The sequence below is a fragment of the Zingiber officinale genome, chromosome 8A (assembly GCF_018446385.1).
Source record: "Zingiber officinale cultivar Zhangliang chromosome 8A, Zo_v1.1, whole genome shotgun sequence".
Lineage (NCBI taxonomy): Eukaryota > Viridiplantae > Streptophyta > Magnoliopsida > Zingiberales > Zingiberaceae > Zingiber > Zingiber officinale.
In genome coordinates this window covers 104386012-104400886 of record NC_056000.1, presented here as the reverse complement: position 1 = coordinate 104400886, position 14875 = coordinate 104386012, and the positions used below count along the sequence as shown (strand labels likewise).

Genomic DNA, 14875 nt, shown 5'->3' with positions numbered 1-14875 from the left:
ACTTGGGTAGTAATGATGTATTGCTAGATACCGCTCATTACTTATGCTTCTAAATGAGTTTAGGGGCATTGCCAACGTTACAAGAACCTATTGGGTCACACACAAAGAACAAGTGGATGGAGGTTAGGTTCATATGATGAACCAAGAGGATTAGATTCATTTGATGAATCAAATTAGATTAAGAGTAATCCTAATTGGGCTAATTGAGTTGGACTCAAGTTGATTCATGTGTTCAATGAGTCTAATTTAGATTATGACTCATTGAATAAATTTAATTAAATGAATTAGATTCATTATATTAAATTGGCTTGAATTAAATGGTTGGATTAGATCAACCATGAGAGAGATTAAGTCAAGTTTGACTTAACTTGAGAGGAAGATGAAGAGTCAAGTTTGACTTGACTTTATGCAACCTCTTTGGTGAGTTGGCATTAAGTGGACAAATGATGATGCTCCACATCATCATGGTTACTTAAGTGAAGTGCCACCTCATGGGAGTTACCAAGAGTTGTGACTCTTGGTATCCCATGGAGGTTACAAACCACTTAATTAGATGAAAAGAATTTTATTTTGCAAGTGTAACTCTCATTCAAGTGATCTTCCTCCTCCTAAGATCTCTTCTTGCTCCTTCTCTTCTCTTGGTCGTGGGTTTCAAGCAAGGGAGAAGAAAGGAGAGTGAATCTAATCCAAGAAGAAAGGTTAGTGAAAGTCACATAGAGATTTTAGAGGAGTGTGTTCTCTTTTTTTCTTTTCTTCTTCTTCCAATCCTACTGAGAGCCCTAGAGAGTGCTAGCACACTTGTGGTGCTCTCTTCTCCATCCTTGTGTGTTAGAGAACACACCTTGTTCGTGTGGATACTACTAGAGGATTGTCTACGTTGACAATCACGAGATCCGGCGTATCTTGGACAAGCGGGATTCGCGAAGGGCACGCATCGAAGGTATAAGATTTTTCTCCATGAGATCTAAGTGTAGATCTAGGTAAACTCGTATTCATATGTTTTCAAAATTTTTCTTCGCACGGATCCGTTGGCTAAGGGGTTTCGAGGTTTCCGCGACGCGAAAAAGCGGTTTTCGCGGCCCGAAAAACCCAACAAGACCTTCTTGGAGTGCTAGCACACTCAAAGGTTCTCCTTCCATCAAGTTGTTCGTGTGGATACGCATAGAGAGTTGTCTACCTTGACAACTTGAGATCCGGCATCTCCTTGGACGAGCGGGATACGAAAAGGGCACGCATCGAAGGTATAAAAGGTTTCCCCTTTGTAGATCTACTGTAGATCGAATTTTTTGAAACTTGTACTCATATTTTATTTATTTTGAAACTCGTACTACTCTTAATCATTCCTAGTCGAGTATTAACATTCAGGGACAATGTTAATGCAATAAGTCTAGCATGTAGGTCAACTCGATGACTTGATCTCACAAGTCATGGATATAGAGATATCAAGTTGATACATGGGTATACATTGGAGAATGTATACTGAATGAGCCGCCATGAGAAAGTATCATGGATCGTTATATGAGTGTCATATACTTTCTCATGTGGCTATTAGTATGACTATTAGTTCTTAGACCTGAAGTCACCATGGTTCCCTACATAAGAAGTTATATACTTTGGTTTCATCAAACGTCACCCGTAACTGGGTGGACTATAAAGGCGATTACTGGGTATGTAACGAATTATGCAGAGGGATGTGAGTAATGTAGATGGGATCTATCCCTCCTATATGACAGGAGAGACATCGATATTCTTGATAGAGTGAGACCACGAAGTGCATGGCCATGCCCAAATGAGTCAATATGAGATATTGAGCTCATTTGATTTAGTGAGTCTACTTGGAGTTCAAGATTTAGATTGATCAGAGGATGACACGGTCTATGCCTCACATTGATCAATCTAGATGTCTAGGATAGAATGACACTTGTCATATATTGTGAGGAGTCATAATTAGTAGTCACAAGGTGATGTTGGATCTCAACATTCTTGTAACATTGTGTAGTAATGATGTGTTGCTAGATACCGCTCATTACTTATGCTCCTAATGGGTTTAGGGGCATTGCCAATGTTACAAGAACCTATAGGGTCACACACTAAGGATAATTAGATGGAAATTAGGTTCATATGATGAACCAAGAGGATTAGATTCATTTGATGAATCAAATTGGATTAAGAGTTATCCTAATTGGGCAAATTGAGTTGGACTCAAGTTGATTCATGTGTTTAATGAGTCTAATTTAGATTATGACTCATTGAATCAATTTAATTAAATGAATTATATTCATTATATTAAATTGGCTTGGAGTAAATGGTTGGATTAGATCAACCATGAGAGAGATATTAAGTCAAGTTTGATTTGACTTAAGAGGAAGATGAAGAGTCAAGTTTGACTTGACTTTATGCCACCTCATTGGAGTAGGCCAATGATGATGCTCCACATCATCATGGTTGCTTAAGTGGGATGCCACCTCATGGGAGTTACCAAGAGTTGTGACTCTTGGCATTCCATGGGAGTTACCCACCCATCTTAATGTGGCCGGCCACATGAATGAAGGAATAAGTTTCATTTTGTGATTATTCTCATTAATTCCATCATCTTCTTCCTTGCTCCATTTTTCTTCTCCCTTTCTCCTCTCTATTGCCGAGACCTTCTTGGAGTGCTAGCACACTCAAAGGTTCTCCTTCCATCGAGTTGTTCGTGTTGATATGCATAGAGAGTTGTCTACCTTGACAACTTTGAGATCCGGCATCTCCTTGGACGAGCGGGATACGAAAAGGGCACGCATCGAAGGTATAAAAGGTTTCCCCTTTGTAGATCTACTGTAGATCGAAGTTTTTGAAACTCGTACTCGTATTTTATTTATTTTGAAACTCTTACTACTCTTAATCATTCCTAGTCGAGTATTAACATTCAGGGACAATGTTAATGCAATAAGACTAGCATGTAGGTCAACTCGATGACTTGATCTCACAAGTCATGGATATAAAGATATCAAGTTGACACATGGGTATGCATTGGAGAATGTATACTGAATGAGCCGCCATGAGAAAGTATAATGGATCGTTATATGAGTGTCATATACTTTCTCATGTTGCTATTAGTATGACTGCTAGTTCTTAGACCTGAGTGTCATATATGAGTGTAGATAAGCTTTCTCTTTCTCCCTTTTCTTGATTTCTTGGATTGGGGATTTAAGGAATGCTTGTATTCTCTATTTCTTCGGGTTTTCTTCTTTGATTCATGGAGTAGATCTTGTATTCTAGGATGAAGGGAGTATTTGTATGATGAATTGATGTAATCTCTTATGGATTTGCCATTCTCTTGTTTCAATGACATTATCTTGCTTGTATCAATTAGATCTTGAATGATTAAAGATGATTCGTGCTTAATTCTCATTCTTGATTAATTGTTTGAATTTCTTATGGACTTGGTAAAGATAAACTCTCACTCGATCATCCGAGGGATCCACGTGACAGGTGCAAGCCCGTGTAAGGACGTTTGAGAGACAATCTTGAAGAGGAAATAGTAATATTCAATAGAGTAGGATGGATTTTGTGATTAGTTTCTTGTATCTTGATAGATTGATAAGTCGTGGGCTTCTACGTTGATATCCGAGGAAGACATAGTAATAGGTGCACTTCTGTGTAAGGACAACATAGGTTCATGTCTAATTAATCCTATTTAGATACATTTCTCAGTCCTTAGCCAGTTGTCTATTGCAAGAGAGAACCGGCAACTTTCTACATGTTTGACAATTGAGGGATAAGAATTGGTGAACCATTTACATTCGAGAAATCCTACAAAGAAACCGAAACTCCTAGAATCTCCCTTTATCATAACCCAAAACACTAAACTCTTGTTTGTTGATCTTTAAGATTAGATTTGTTTACCTTACTTTGCTTTTGAAACGATTGGATAGTTGTTTGGCTAACTCGCATTGAGACATTTCTAGTGCTTATTCCAGTCCCTGTAGATACGATAATCTTTTATATTACTTGCGACATTTCCGTACACTTGCGGAGAGCGAACAAGTTTTTGCCAGAGACTAAGCAGGCTGTGGCCGTGTGCACCACACGGCCGTGTAGCATTTCCAGAGACTAAGCAGGCTGTGGCCGTGTGAACCACACGGCCGTGCAGTTTTGGCAGAGAAGGAACTGGACATGGCCGTGTGAATCTCACACGGCCGTGTTACGGGGTCGTGTGGCGCCCGATTTTCTCCTCTATTTAAACCCTCCTTCATGAATTGAAAGGGGATCTCTCCCCCTTTGGGAGAAGGCAAGATTTGGTGGTTTCCTCCCATTCTTGGGAGGATTTCTGGGCGATTCAAGGGGAGTTCTTGGCGATTCCGGCTCCGGAGCGAGGATTTGATCCGAAGACGAAGTTTCTTCGTAGATAAGTTTTCTCTTTCCCCCTTTTCTTGGTTTCTTGGATTGGGGATTTAAGGAATGCTTGTATTCTCTATTTCTTCGGGTTTTCTTCTTCGATTCATGGAGTAGATCTTGTATTCTAGGATGAAGGGAGTATTTGTATGATAGATTGATGTAATCTCTTATGGATTTGCCATTCTCTTGTTTCAATGACATTATCTTGCTTGTATCAATTAGATCTTGAATGATTAAAGATGATTCATGCTTAATTCTCATTCTTGATTAATTGTTTGAATTTCTTATGGAATTGGTAAAGATAAACTCTCACTCGATCATCCGAGGGATCCACGTGACAGGTGCAAGCCTGTGTAAGGACGTTTGAGAGACAATCTTGAAGAGGAAATAGGAATATTCAAGAGAGTAGGATGGATTTTGTGATTAGTTTCTTGTATCTTGATAGATTGATAAGTCGTGGGCTTCTACGTTGATATCCGAGGAAGACATAGTAATAGGTGCACTTCTGTGTAAGGACAACATAGGTTCATGTCTAATTAATCCTATTTAGATACATTTCTCAGTCCTTAGCCGGTTGTCTATTGCAATAGAGAACCGGCAACTTTCTACATGTTTGGCAATTGAGAGATAAGAATTGGTGAACCATTTACATTCGAGAAATCCTACAAAGAAACCGAAACTCCTAGAATCTCCCTGTATCATAACCCAAAACACTAAACTCTTGTTTGTTGATCTTTAAGATTAGATTTGTTTACCTTACTTTGCTTTTGAAACGATTGGATAGTTGTTTGGCTAACTCGCATTGAGACATTTCTAGTGCTTATTCCAGTCCCTGTGGATACGATAATCTTTTATATTACTTGCGACATTTCCGTACACTTGCAGAGAGCGAACAAGTTTTTGGCGCCGTTGCCGGGGACTGCGCTATAACATTAGGAACTATCAATTGAGTTAGACTAAACATAACATTTGTTTTCCTTTCATATTGCATAGTTTTAACTAATCATTAGATTTCTGTTTTTACCTTCTTGTATAACTTTCACTTCTTGTTAGTTCTTTTTGTACAAATTCAATTCTGCATTTTTGATTCTTTTATTTTTCTTTTTTTTTGAATTGTGATTTGCTATCTTGTTCTTGTGTATGCGAAGATCTAACTTTGCAGGGGAATTCTTTCCTTTTGACCCTGAGATTGATAGAACCTTCCATAAAAGAAGAATTCTGCAAAGGCAAATTGAAGAACAGGAACATTTGAACATGGCAAATAGACCACTTAAGGATTATGCAGCACCCTATGCAAGAGGTTTTCGATCTAGTATTTCAAGACCTTCAGTGGAAGCTAACAACTTTGAGATCAAACCCGCAATCATATCTATGGTGCAGCAGAACCAATTTGGTGGAGAACCTCATGAAGACCCCAATCAACACTTAGAGGTCTTTTATGAAATATGTGGGACCATGAAAATGAATGGAGTTCCTTCAGATGCAGTTAGATTATTATTATTTGGGTTTTCTCTAAGAGATAGGGCAAAGCAATGGCTGAATTCTTTAGCCCCTAATAGCATCACCACTTGGGAGCAGTGTGAGCAACAGTTTCTTGATAAGTTCTATCCACCAAGCAAAACAGCTCATATGAGGAATTTAATTGCGAGCTTCAAGCAAACTGACTCAGAATCTCTTTTTGAAGCATGGGATAGATATAATAGTATGCTCAGACAATGCCCACATCATGGGTTGGAAAGATGGTTAGTGTTGCACACTTTTTACAATGGTATCAATTATCATACCAAAGTGTCCCTTGATTCAGCTGCTGGAGGGGCACTTATGAACAAAAGCTTAGATGAAGCCGAAGAAATCATTGAAAGTGTAGCACAAAATCATCATCAATGGGCAAATGAAAGAAGTGGTGGCTATTCCTCTGTAAACCCAACAATTAAAGCATCAGGGAAGTTTAATGTAGATGTAGTCACTCTTTTGTCTGCAAAATTGGACGCTCTTACAAAGAAATTTGAAAATATGGGGACTAGTGCTAATATGGTCAAAGCTATTAGTACATCTTGCGAAGTATGTGGGAGTTCAGAGCATTCAAATGACTCATGTCCATTGGGAGCTATCACTGCACAAATCAATCAACTTGAACAATGTGATGCAATCATGAGTTACAATCAAAGGCTGAACGACCTATACTCAAATACTTATAACCCTGGATGGAAGAGTCATCCAAATTTTTCTTACAGAAGTAATCAAGATCAAGGACCATCTATGGGGGCAAGACCAAATTTTCAAGCTGGGCAACAAAATTTTCAACATCTATCTTCTCAAGGCTTACCAAAGTCAAATGTTGAAAAGATGCTTGAAGAAATTGTCTCAAGTCAGAATGAAATGAAGCAAGATATAGCAAAGCTCATTCAAAGAATGGATAATTCTGATAAGCATCAAAGGATCCAGGATAGTCAAATTGCCCAACTAGCTTCCTCATCATCCAGAGCACCAGGACAGCTTCCAGGAAAACCTGATGTGAATCCTATGGAGCATTGCAATAGGATTGAGCTTAGGAGCGGACGGACCTTGGGAGACTCCCAAGTGACTGCTTCAAAAGGGATACAAAAAGAAGAAGAGCTCTCTCCTCCTATACCAAATCAGATTCAAGCTAATGAGGAGAGTACCATTGAGGTTGAAGAGACTCTTCCACTGAACCATCAGAGCAAAGCTGTCCCTTTTCCTCAGAGACTTACAATGCTCAAGAAGGATGAAGAATTTGGCAAGTTTCTAGAAAAGGTTAAGGAAATTTGTGTAGAGGTACCTCTTATTGATGCTATTCTACAAATGCCTAAATTTGCCAAATTCCTGAAGGATCTCATGTCAAATAAGAGAAGAAGAGGAGAGGTCGAGACCATTGCGCTTAGTGAGGAATGTAGTGCTATTTTTGAGAAGAACACTTCTCCAAAACTGAAGGACCCAGGGAGCTTTTATATTCCTTGCAACATAGGAAAAGAATTTTTTGAAAAAGCTTTTTGTGATTTGGGGGCGAGTGTTAGCCTCATTCCCTATTCAATTTGTAATAAATTAGGTCTCAAAAACATTAAACTTACTACTATGGCACTTCAACTTGTCGATCATTCCTGCAGGTACCCTTTGGGTATTATAGAAGATGTGCCAGTAGAGGTGGATGGGAATGTTATTCCCACAGACTTTGTCGTGTTGGACATGGAAGAGGACCCTAGGATTCCTATCATATTAGGAAGACCTTTCCTTGCTACAGTTGGAGCTATAATTGATGTCAAAAATCATAAGCTTTCTTTGGTAATTGGTAAGGAAAATTTGGAATATGATTTATCTAATATCTCTAACCATGTCTCGTCTCTTTTAAATGCTTGTAGCAGGACAAGCATTTATAAACTTGAGGAATGGAATTTCCATCCTCATGGAAGGCCACCAAATGAAGGAGACAATGTGGTGGAAGATGTTGGGAGAAGATCTCCCAACAAAAATGAAAAGTATATCTGTCCTCCAAGGGCAAGGAAAAGAAGCGAATGATAAAGTTTGGTCGAGCTAAAGACCTTAAACAAGCGCTTCTTGGGAGGCAACCCAAGGGTTCTTTTAGTTAGTTTTGATTTGTATTGTAATTTCTTTTAGTTTGATGCATTCTTTTGATTTTGTTTTCAGGTTAGGTGTAAAACAGAGTCAGGCCGTGTGCTATACACGGCCAGGCAAAGGTTGCAGAGAAGGGAAGTGCTTGGGCCGTGTCATCCAGACACGGCCGTGTGGGATCTCCCGAGGAGAAAAAGGTATAGGCCGTGTCCTAGACACGGCCGTGTAAGGAATCCCGAGAGAAAAGATGGAGAGGCCGTGTCCCAGACACGGTCGTGCGAGGAATCCAGAGAAGGAAGAGGGGGAGGCCATGTAGATCTACACGGCCCGTGTAGGAGAACTATTAAAGTCTTCCTCCTACTTCGCACGGCTAGATCTTGGCCGTGTTCCGCACAACCCCAGCTCTCCAAAACATATCTTTCTCTCCCAATCTCTTAAAAACTCCTCTCTAATCTCTCGAGATCTCTTAGATCTGATTCTCCTCCTCTCTAAGACTTGGACTTTTTGTTCTCTTAACCTAAGATCTTTTGTTCTTTGAAGTTTTGTTCTTTGAGTTCCACAACTCTAGATAATTCTTCCCCTATCTAAACTCATCAAGATGTCCAATATTTTGAAGAGACTTCGCAAAGGAGGTGGTGGATCTAGTGGAGACAAAGAGAGGGAGCCATCAAGGGACAAAGGAAAGCAACCAGTGAAGGGCAAAGGCAAAAGGACTTCACGCAACAAAGGTAATGACAATGAATTCAATATTGTGTTTAGAAATGATGATCAAGTAACTAGATTTGCAATTCTTGTCAATAGAAAGATAGTGTGTACTAGATATATGGACCCAACTGTTTGTTGGTGCAATATCCCTCAGGTCAAGGTTGACCTGGGTAACCAAGCTGAGTCTTGGTTTGGGTTTAGATGTTTGACAATAAGATATTGATTGAAGAAGAGTCAAGTAGGTCAAGGTTGACTGGATACTTGACTGGGAAGTCCTAACTGGGATGTTAGGCAAAATGAAAGTCCTGGTGAGTGAAGCCAGGCAGAAGGAAGTCCTAGTGAGTGAAGCTAGGCAGATGGAAATCCTGGTGAGTGAAGCCAGGTGAAAGTCCTAGTGAGTGAAGCTAGGCAGATGGAAATCCTGGTGAGTGAAGCCAGGTGAAAGTCCTAGTGAGTGAAGCTAGGCAGAGTGAAAACCCTAGTGAGTGAAGCTAGGTGAAAGTCCTAGTGAGTGAAGCTAGGCAGATGGAAAACCCTAGTGAGTGAAGCTAGGTGAAAGTCCTGGTGAGTGAAGCCAGGCAAAGGAAAATCCAGATGGATCAAGGATGATCGGACATCTGGTGCTGGGAAGTCCAAGTAGGTCAAAGGATTGACTGGATACTTGGCATGAAAGAAAAGTCCAAGTAGATCAAAGGGATTGACCGGATACTTGGCACAGAGAAAAGTCCAAGTGGGTCAAAGGGATTGACCGGACACTTGGTAAGGGAGTCCTAGCGGTCAAGGGAGTGACTAGATGCTAGGCATGACATACCAACAGGTCAAGGTTGACCGGATGTTGGTTTGGGAGGTTTAGGACTTAGTTTTGGACAAAAACCAAGTCGGATCGATCGGTGGATCGATCAAGCTGGATCGATCGCTGGATCGATCCGCACTGTCCCAAATGGTCGGATCGATCCGTGGATCGATCAGAGGTCCCAATCGATCGATGGATCGATTGGGACGCTGTTCGCGCGATAAGCGCCGGATCGATCCGTGGATCGATCCGGCGAGCCCGCGCAGAGGCGCTCGGATCGATCCGTGATCGATCCAAAGCCTCCCGATCGATTGGGAACATTCGAATCGACGGGATCCGACCGCTGGCGTCGCTTATAGCCGCAGCGCTCGATGGTCATGCATCACTTCTCGATTCACTCGAGCTCTTGCCAACTCCTCCACAGCACTCACAAAGCTCAGATCGCCAGTTCTTGAAGGATCTTGGAAGCTCTCCAAGTCAAGAGGCGGATCAAAGCCAAGAAGAGAAGCTAGGGTTAGGGTTTTGTACTCATTGTAAGCTTGTAAGCTTGTATTTCTTGTATCCTTTCCCTCTCTTCTTGTATTGAGTATTGTAGGGCTTCTCCGCCCTTGGTAGTTACCACAAAGGAGAGTTTTATTTAGTGGAGGGTGTGTGTGTTGGTGTGGATCCTTGGATTAGTCACCTCTTGTGAGGTGGATACTAAGTAAAACCAACCGTGTTAGCGTTGTGTGTTTGTTTCTGTATTTTCCGCTGCACATCTTTGAAGGAACAAGCAACGCCGAGCACCGAGCGAACGCGACGAGCTATTCACCCCCCCCCCTCTAGCTACTTTTGGTATCAGAGCAAGGCCGCTCTTCACCGGAATCATCGCCGGAAGGGTCAAGCATAACAAGAAAAGCTAGAGGGTGAAGAAGTTGGAGCAAATTCATCAAAGTCAAAGAATTCAAGAAGCTCAACTTCAAGATGCAATTCCAAGATGGACTTGGATTTGATACAAGGGTGGCTCCACCATACACTTCTACAAGTTTCGATTCTTGGAAATCAAGAATCGAAAATTTTCTTATGATGGAGATAGAGCAATGGTTTGCTCTAATGGAAGGCTTCAAAGCTCCAACAAACTCCAAGGGCAAGCTTCTAAAGAAAAGCAGATGGAGCTCAGAGCAAATTCAAAGGGGCGAGGCAAATGACAAAGTGACCAAGCTTCTGGTCAACTTATTGCCTAGCCACATCTTGGCTCGAGTTGGAGAATTCGAAGATGCCAAGGAGCTTTGGAGCAAATTGGCCAAGCTTCATGAAGAGATCCCCTCCACTGTACAAGATCATGAAGAATCCAAAGAGGGTGACTCTTTGGAGCAAGACCAAGAGGAGGACCCCGAGGTTGAGAGATACTCAACCTCCGAAGAAGAGGAAATCCAAGAAGCTTCATCCTCAAGGGAATGCACAAGGGAACAAGGAGGGAGCATACTCCTTGTTTCACATTCAAAATGATGAAGCCTCCACCTCTAGGATTGAGGGGGAGCAATTCTTGGTGACGCCGGATCAAGAAGAAGGAGAAGCTTCTACATCCGGGTCAAGTGAAGAAGAAGAAGATTGTGCCACCTCCGAAATTCAAGAAATATCAAATGGAGGAGCAAGTGCCATCCCTATACAAGAAGGTATAAATGTTTCAATTAATAATAAAAATCATATAATATGTTTTGAGTGTAGGGAACATGGGCACTATAAGAGCAAGTGTCCCAACTTGGCCAAGAAGAAGGGCCAAGTGGCACAAAAGGGCAAGGAGAAGCCCAAGGAGACCACCCCCGGGACAAAGAAGAGCAAGGAGCACATTGTGTGCTTCTTGTGTCAACAAAAAGGGCATTACCGAAGTCAATGACCCAAGGGGAAGAAGATGGTCAAGGCTCAAGGAGGCACTAGTCAAGGGGGAGCCTCCAAGGTAAAGAAGAAGGTAACATTCATTGAGCCTATTCCCTTGCAAAATGGTAAAAAGCATGCTAGGTCAAATTTTTATCATCTTAATGCGATTTACCATAAGAATAGGAAGCATGAGGGCTTTAAGGAAAAGCATGTGGCCCTACATGCCAAAACTACTATCCCTAAGGCTAGGAATGTAGGTAAAAACCTAGGCAATAACTCTAAGGATGTAAGATACAAGCCTAGAAACAAAAATGCTCATGGATCAAATGAAAAACCAAAAACTAAGGACTTAGTGATAGAAAATCAAGTCTTGATATCAAGGCTTGATAAAATGGAAAAGACCCTAAAAAGGATGGAAAATATCCTATTAGGGCAAAATGAGCATAACCTAGGTTTAGGGGTACAAAAGCCATCCAATGGCCATAGAGGGTTGGGATACAAACCAAAGGCTAAGAAGGATGTGCCCTCTTACCATAGAGTTCCATATAGTTATGGAACAAACTCTAGGTCTAGTGGTCAAGCCAAAAATACTAGGGAAGTCATCCCTAAGAGTATTTTTGCAATAAATATGACTAAGACTTCTAAGAAGTCTAAGAAAGTCACAAACAAGGTCACAAGGGAGGTTATCCCTAGAGTCGACCTAGAAAAAGTGACCAAGGCTTCTAAGAAGCCCAACAAGGTCACTAGGAAGTTATCCCTAGTGAGTACCTAGAGCATCCAAGGAGCACCAATAGGTGTTGGGTTCCTAGGAGCATCTTCTCTACCCCATAGATGGGTTAGAGAGTGTCAACTCCGATTAGAAGGGTAGTTAACCCAACTTTGAGGAAATTGACACTCAAGGAGCATTTTCAAGGTTTTTGTTAACCTTTGAAAATGAAATGGAATTATTGATTACTCCTTGAAAGAGTAAAATGTGCCTAATGGTGGAAGAATTGATTTTAATCTTAAATGGCACATATTGGAAAATTCATAAGAACTATCAAGTTGAGTTTTTGGTATGTTCTTAGGCAATTTAAGGCAATCCGGGCCTTAAATTTAAAAGTGCTACTCTTGAGGAAAAATGGAATATGCCAACATTTGAGGACATGTTTATTTTAATTGGCATAAATTAATCAAGGGAATAAGAAATGCAAACTTAGGTTTTGGCACTCTCTTGAAGCACTTTGGGCAATCTAGGGTTTAAGTTTTAGGATTAGCTAAGATTAATGATACTTAGATAGGTAATCTAGGTATATTTTATTTATGCTAAACCATGCCATGATTGTTTGCTCATAATATGCCATGACATCATATTTTATCTTATTTGGATTTTGCATTCATGACTTATCATGAAAAATACAAAATACCATGTCATGCCATACATACATCATGTAGTTATAGAAATCTTTCTTTTGAAAGCTATTTTATTTTGATGTATGCCATAACATAATCATGCATTAAGTTTAATTCCTTGTAATTAAGGACGAATGGCATTTAACGACACTTATTGACAAGTGACATCCTAGGTGGATGTCTAACATTTCTAAAATGCCTAGATAGATATGCATGATCCCTAGAATAGGGCAAAACCAAATTTTACATCTCACAAAGACCTCTAAGGTGACTTGTATGTGTTTTAGTGCATATTATATACAAGTGAGATGTTAGGATGATGAACAAAGCTCAAGATGTTGATTTAGTGCATTCCTTTGAGTTTTAAATTCATCAAAATACATAGTTATGTGTTTTCCCATCATTGGGAAAGCTAATGTACAAGTCATGTGCATTATGCCCAAGGAACATGATGGGATATTGGTTTTGAAAATGTTTTTAAAATGTTTTTGGAAAACCTTGGTGAAGGCTATCTTTTGATAGTAATCACCATTGAATAGTTAAACACAAACTTGAAGAAAAACACTAAAGTTTTTGCAAGTTTTCAAGTTTGTGTCAATCTTTGAAAATATGATGTATTTTCATAGAAAGCTATTTTTCCATGATTAAGTATGCCCTAAATAATGTCTACACGAAATTTCATAATTTTTGGATTTTTGTAGAATTTTCTAGGGGTTTCTGAAGTTGACTGAAATGGAATTTCAGCAACTATCAGAGCTCCGATCGATCCATGGATCGATTGGAGTTCCTGAATCGATCCATGGATCGATTCAAATGGCAATTCCCGCGAGCAGAAGCTCGCTGGATCGATCAGCCGATCGATCCAGGGAGTCTGAATCGATCCGTGGATCGATTCAGAAAGGTTCAATCGATTGGAACCCAACTCCAATCGATCCAAGTTGCTGATTTTGGCTGGGAAGGCCTGATTTCAGCATCTTTGAACCTATTTGAGTCTAGGTAACCATTTAAAACCCCTTAAATACATTTGTATACATACAAAGGGTGTTTTCATGTTGAAAACAAGGATGGATTGGTTAACGAAGACTAAGTAGAAGTTTAGGTTGAGGTTGTTTCAAATTTTGAATATTTGAACCTCAAAACTTCCAAATTTGGGTTTCCTAATGTTTTAGGGATTCTAAGTCATTGTTGATGCAATGACAGAAGTTACCACCATGTCTTTAGGGGGAGGGACTCTTTAAAGACATGAAAGTTATTTTTCATGAACCTTGGAAGGTGGTTAACCTTCTGTTGTGAACTTGCTCAAGGTTGAGCATTTAAACTTGAAATGGGGAGAAATGGGGAGTGGATATCCTCATTATTTCAAGTGGACACTCATGTGGTAGATAATGCTCAAGGTTGGGTAGTTGTCTACATTGAGGGAGAAGTTAAGGATAAATGAAGGGTATGGGACCTTCATTATCGTGTTGATCACAACGAGTGATGTTGTGAACAACGATGAGCAACTCTTCGGGAGAGTCTTCAACAAATGGATTTGTTGAAGTGTGCCTGAATTGGAGCATCGGTTGATGTGTGTCCAACGATGGGTTGATGTGTGCCAATAGGGGGAGAATGTATGGTTAAGCTTAGTCCTTCATTACCTATGGGAAGGTCATAGGGGGAGAATGAAAGGACTCATGAAAGGGAGTAAGTTAGACTTTCATTACCTAGAGGGAGTTTGCCCTCTTAGGGGGAGAATGAAGAGCTTAATTTATGCTTTCATTACCTAGTGGCATGAAGAAGGAGGCTATGGGATTAGCCTAACTTACATATGGGATTGTAAGTGTTATTGTGGTATTGTCAAACATCAAAAAGGGGGAGATTGTTGGTGCAATATCCCTCAGGTCAAGGTTGACCTGGGTAACCAAGCTGAGTCTTGGTTTGGGTTTAGATGTTTGACAATAAGATATTGATTGAAGAAGAGTCAAGTAGGTCAAGGTTGACTGGATACTTGACTGGGAAGTCCTAACTGGGATGTTAGGCAAAATGAAAGTCCTGGTGAGTGAAGCCAGGCAGAAGAAAAGTCCTGGTGAGTGAAGCTAGGCAGATGGAAATCCTGGTGAGTGAAGCCAGGTGAAAGTCCTAGTGAGTGAAGCTAGGCAGATGGAAATCCTGGTGAGTGAA

At 40.5% G+C, this 14875-nt stretch overlaps 1 non-coding gene across 1 annotated transcript; it reads right to left on the bottom strand.

Annotated features, from left to right (window-relative positions):
• Positions 1-6007: 6007 nt before the first annotated feature.
• Positions 6008-6113, bottom strand: LOC122013180. Its single transcript, XR_006120511.1, has one exon. It is a non-coding gene; the product is annotated as a small nucleolar RNA R71 (small nucleolar RNA).
• Between the last annotated feature and the right edge of the window lie 8762 nt (positions 6114-14875).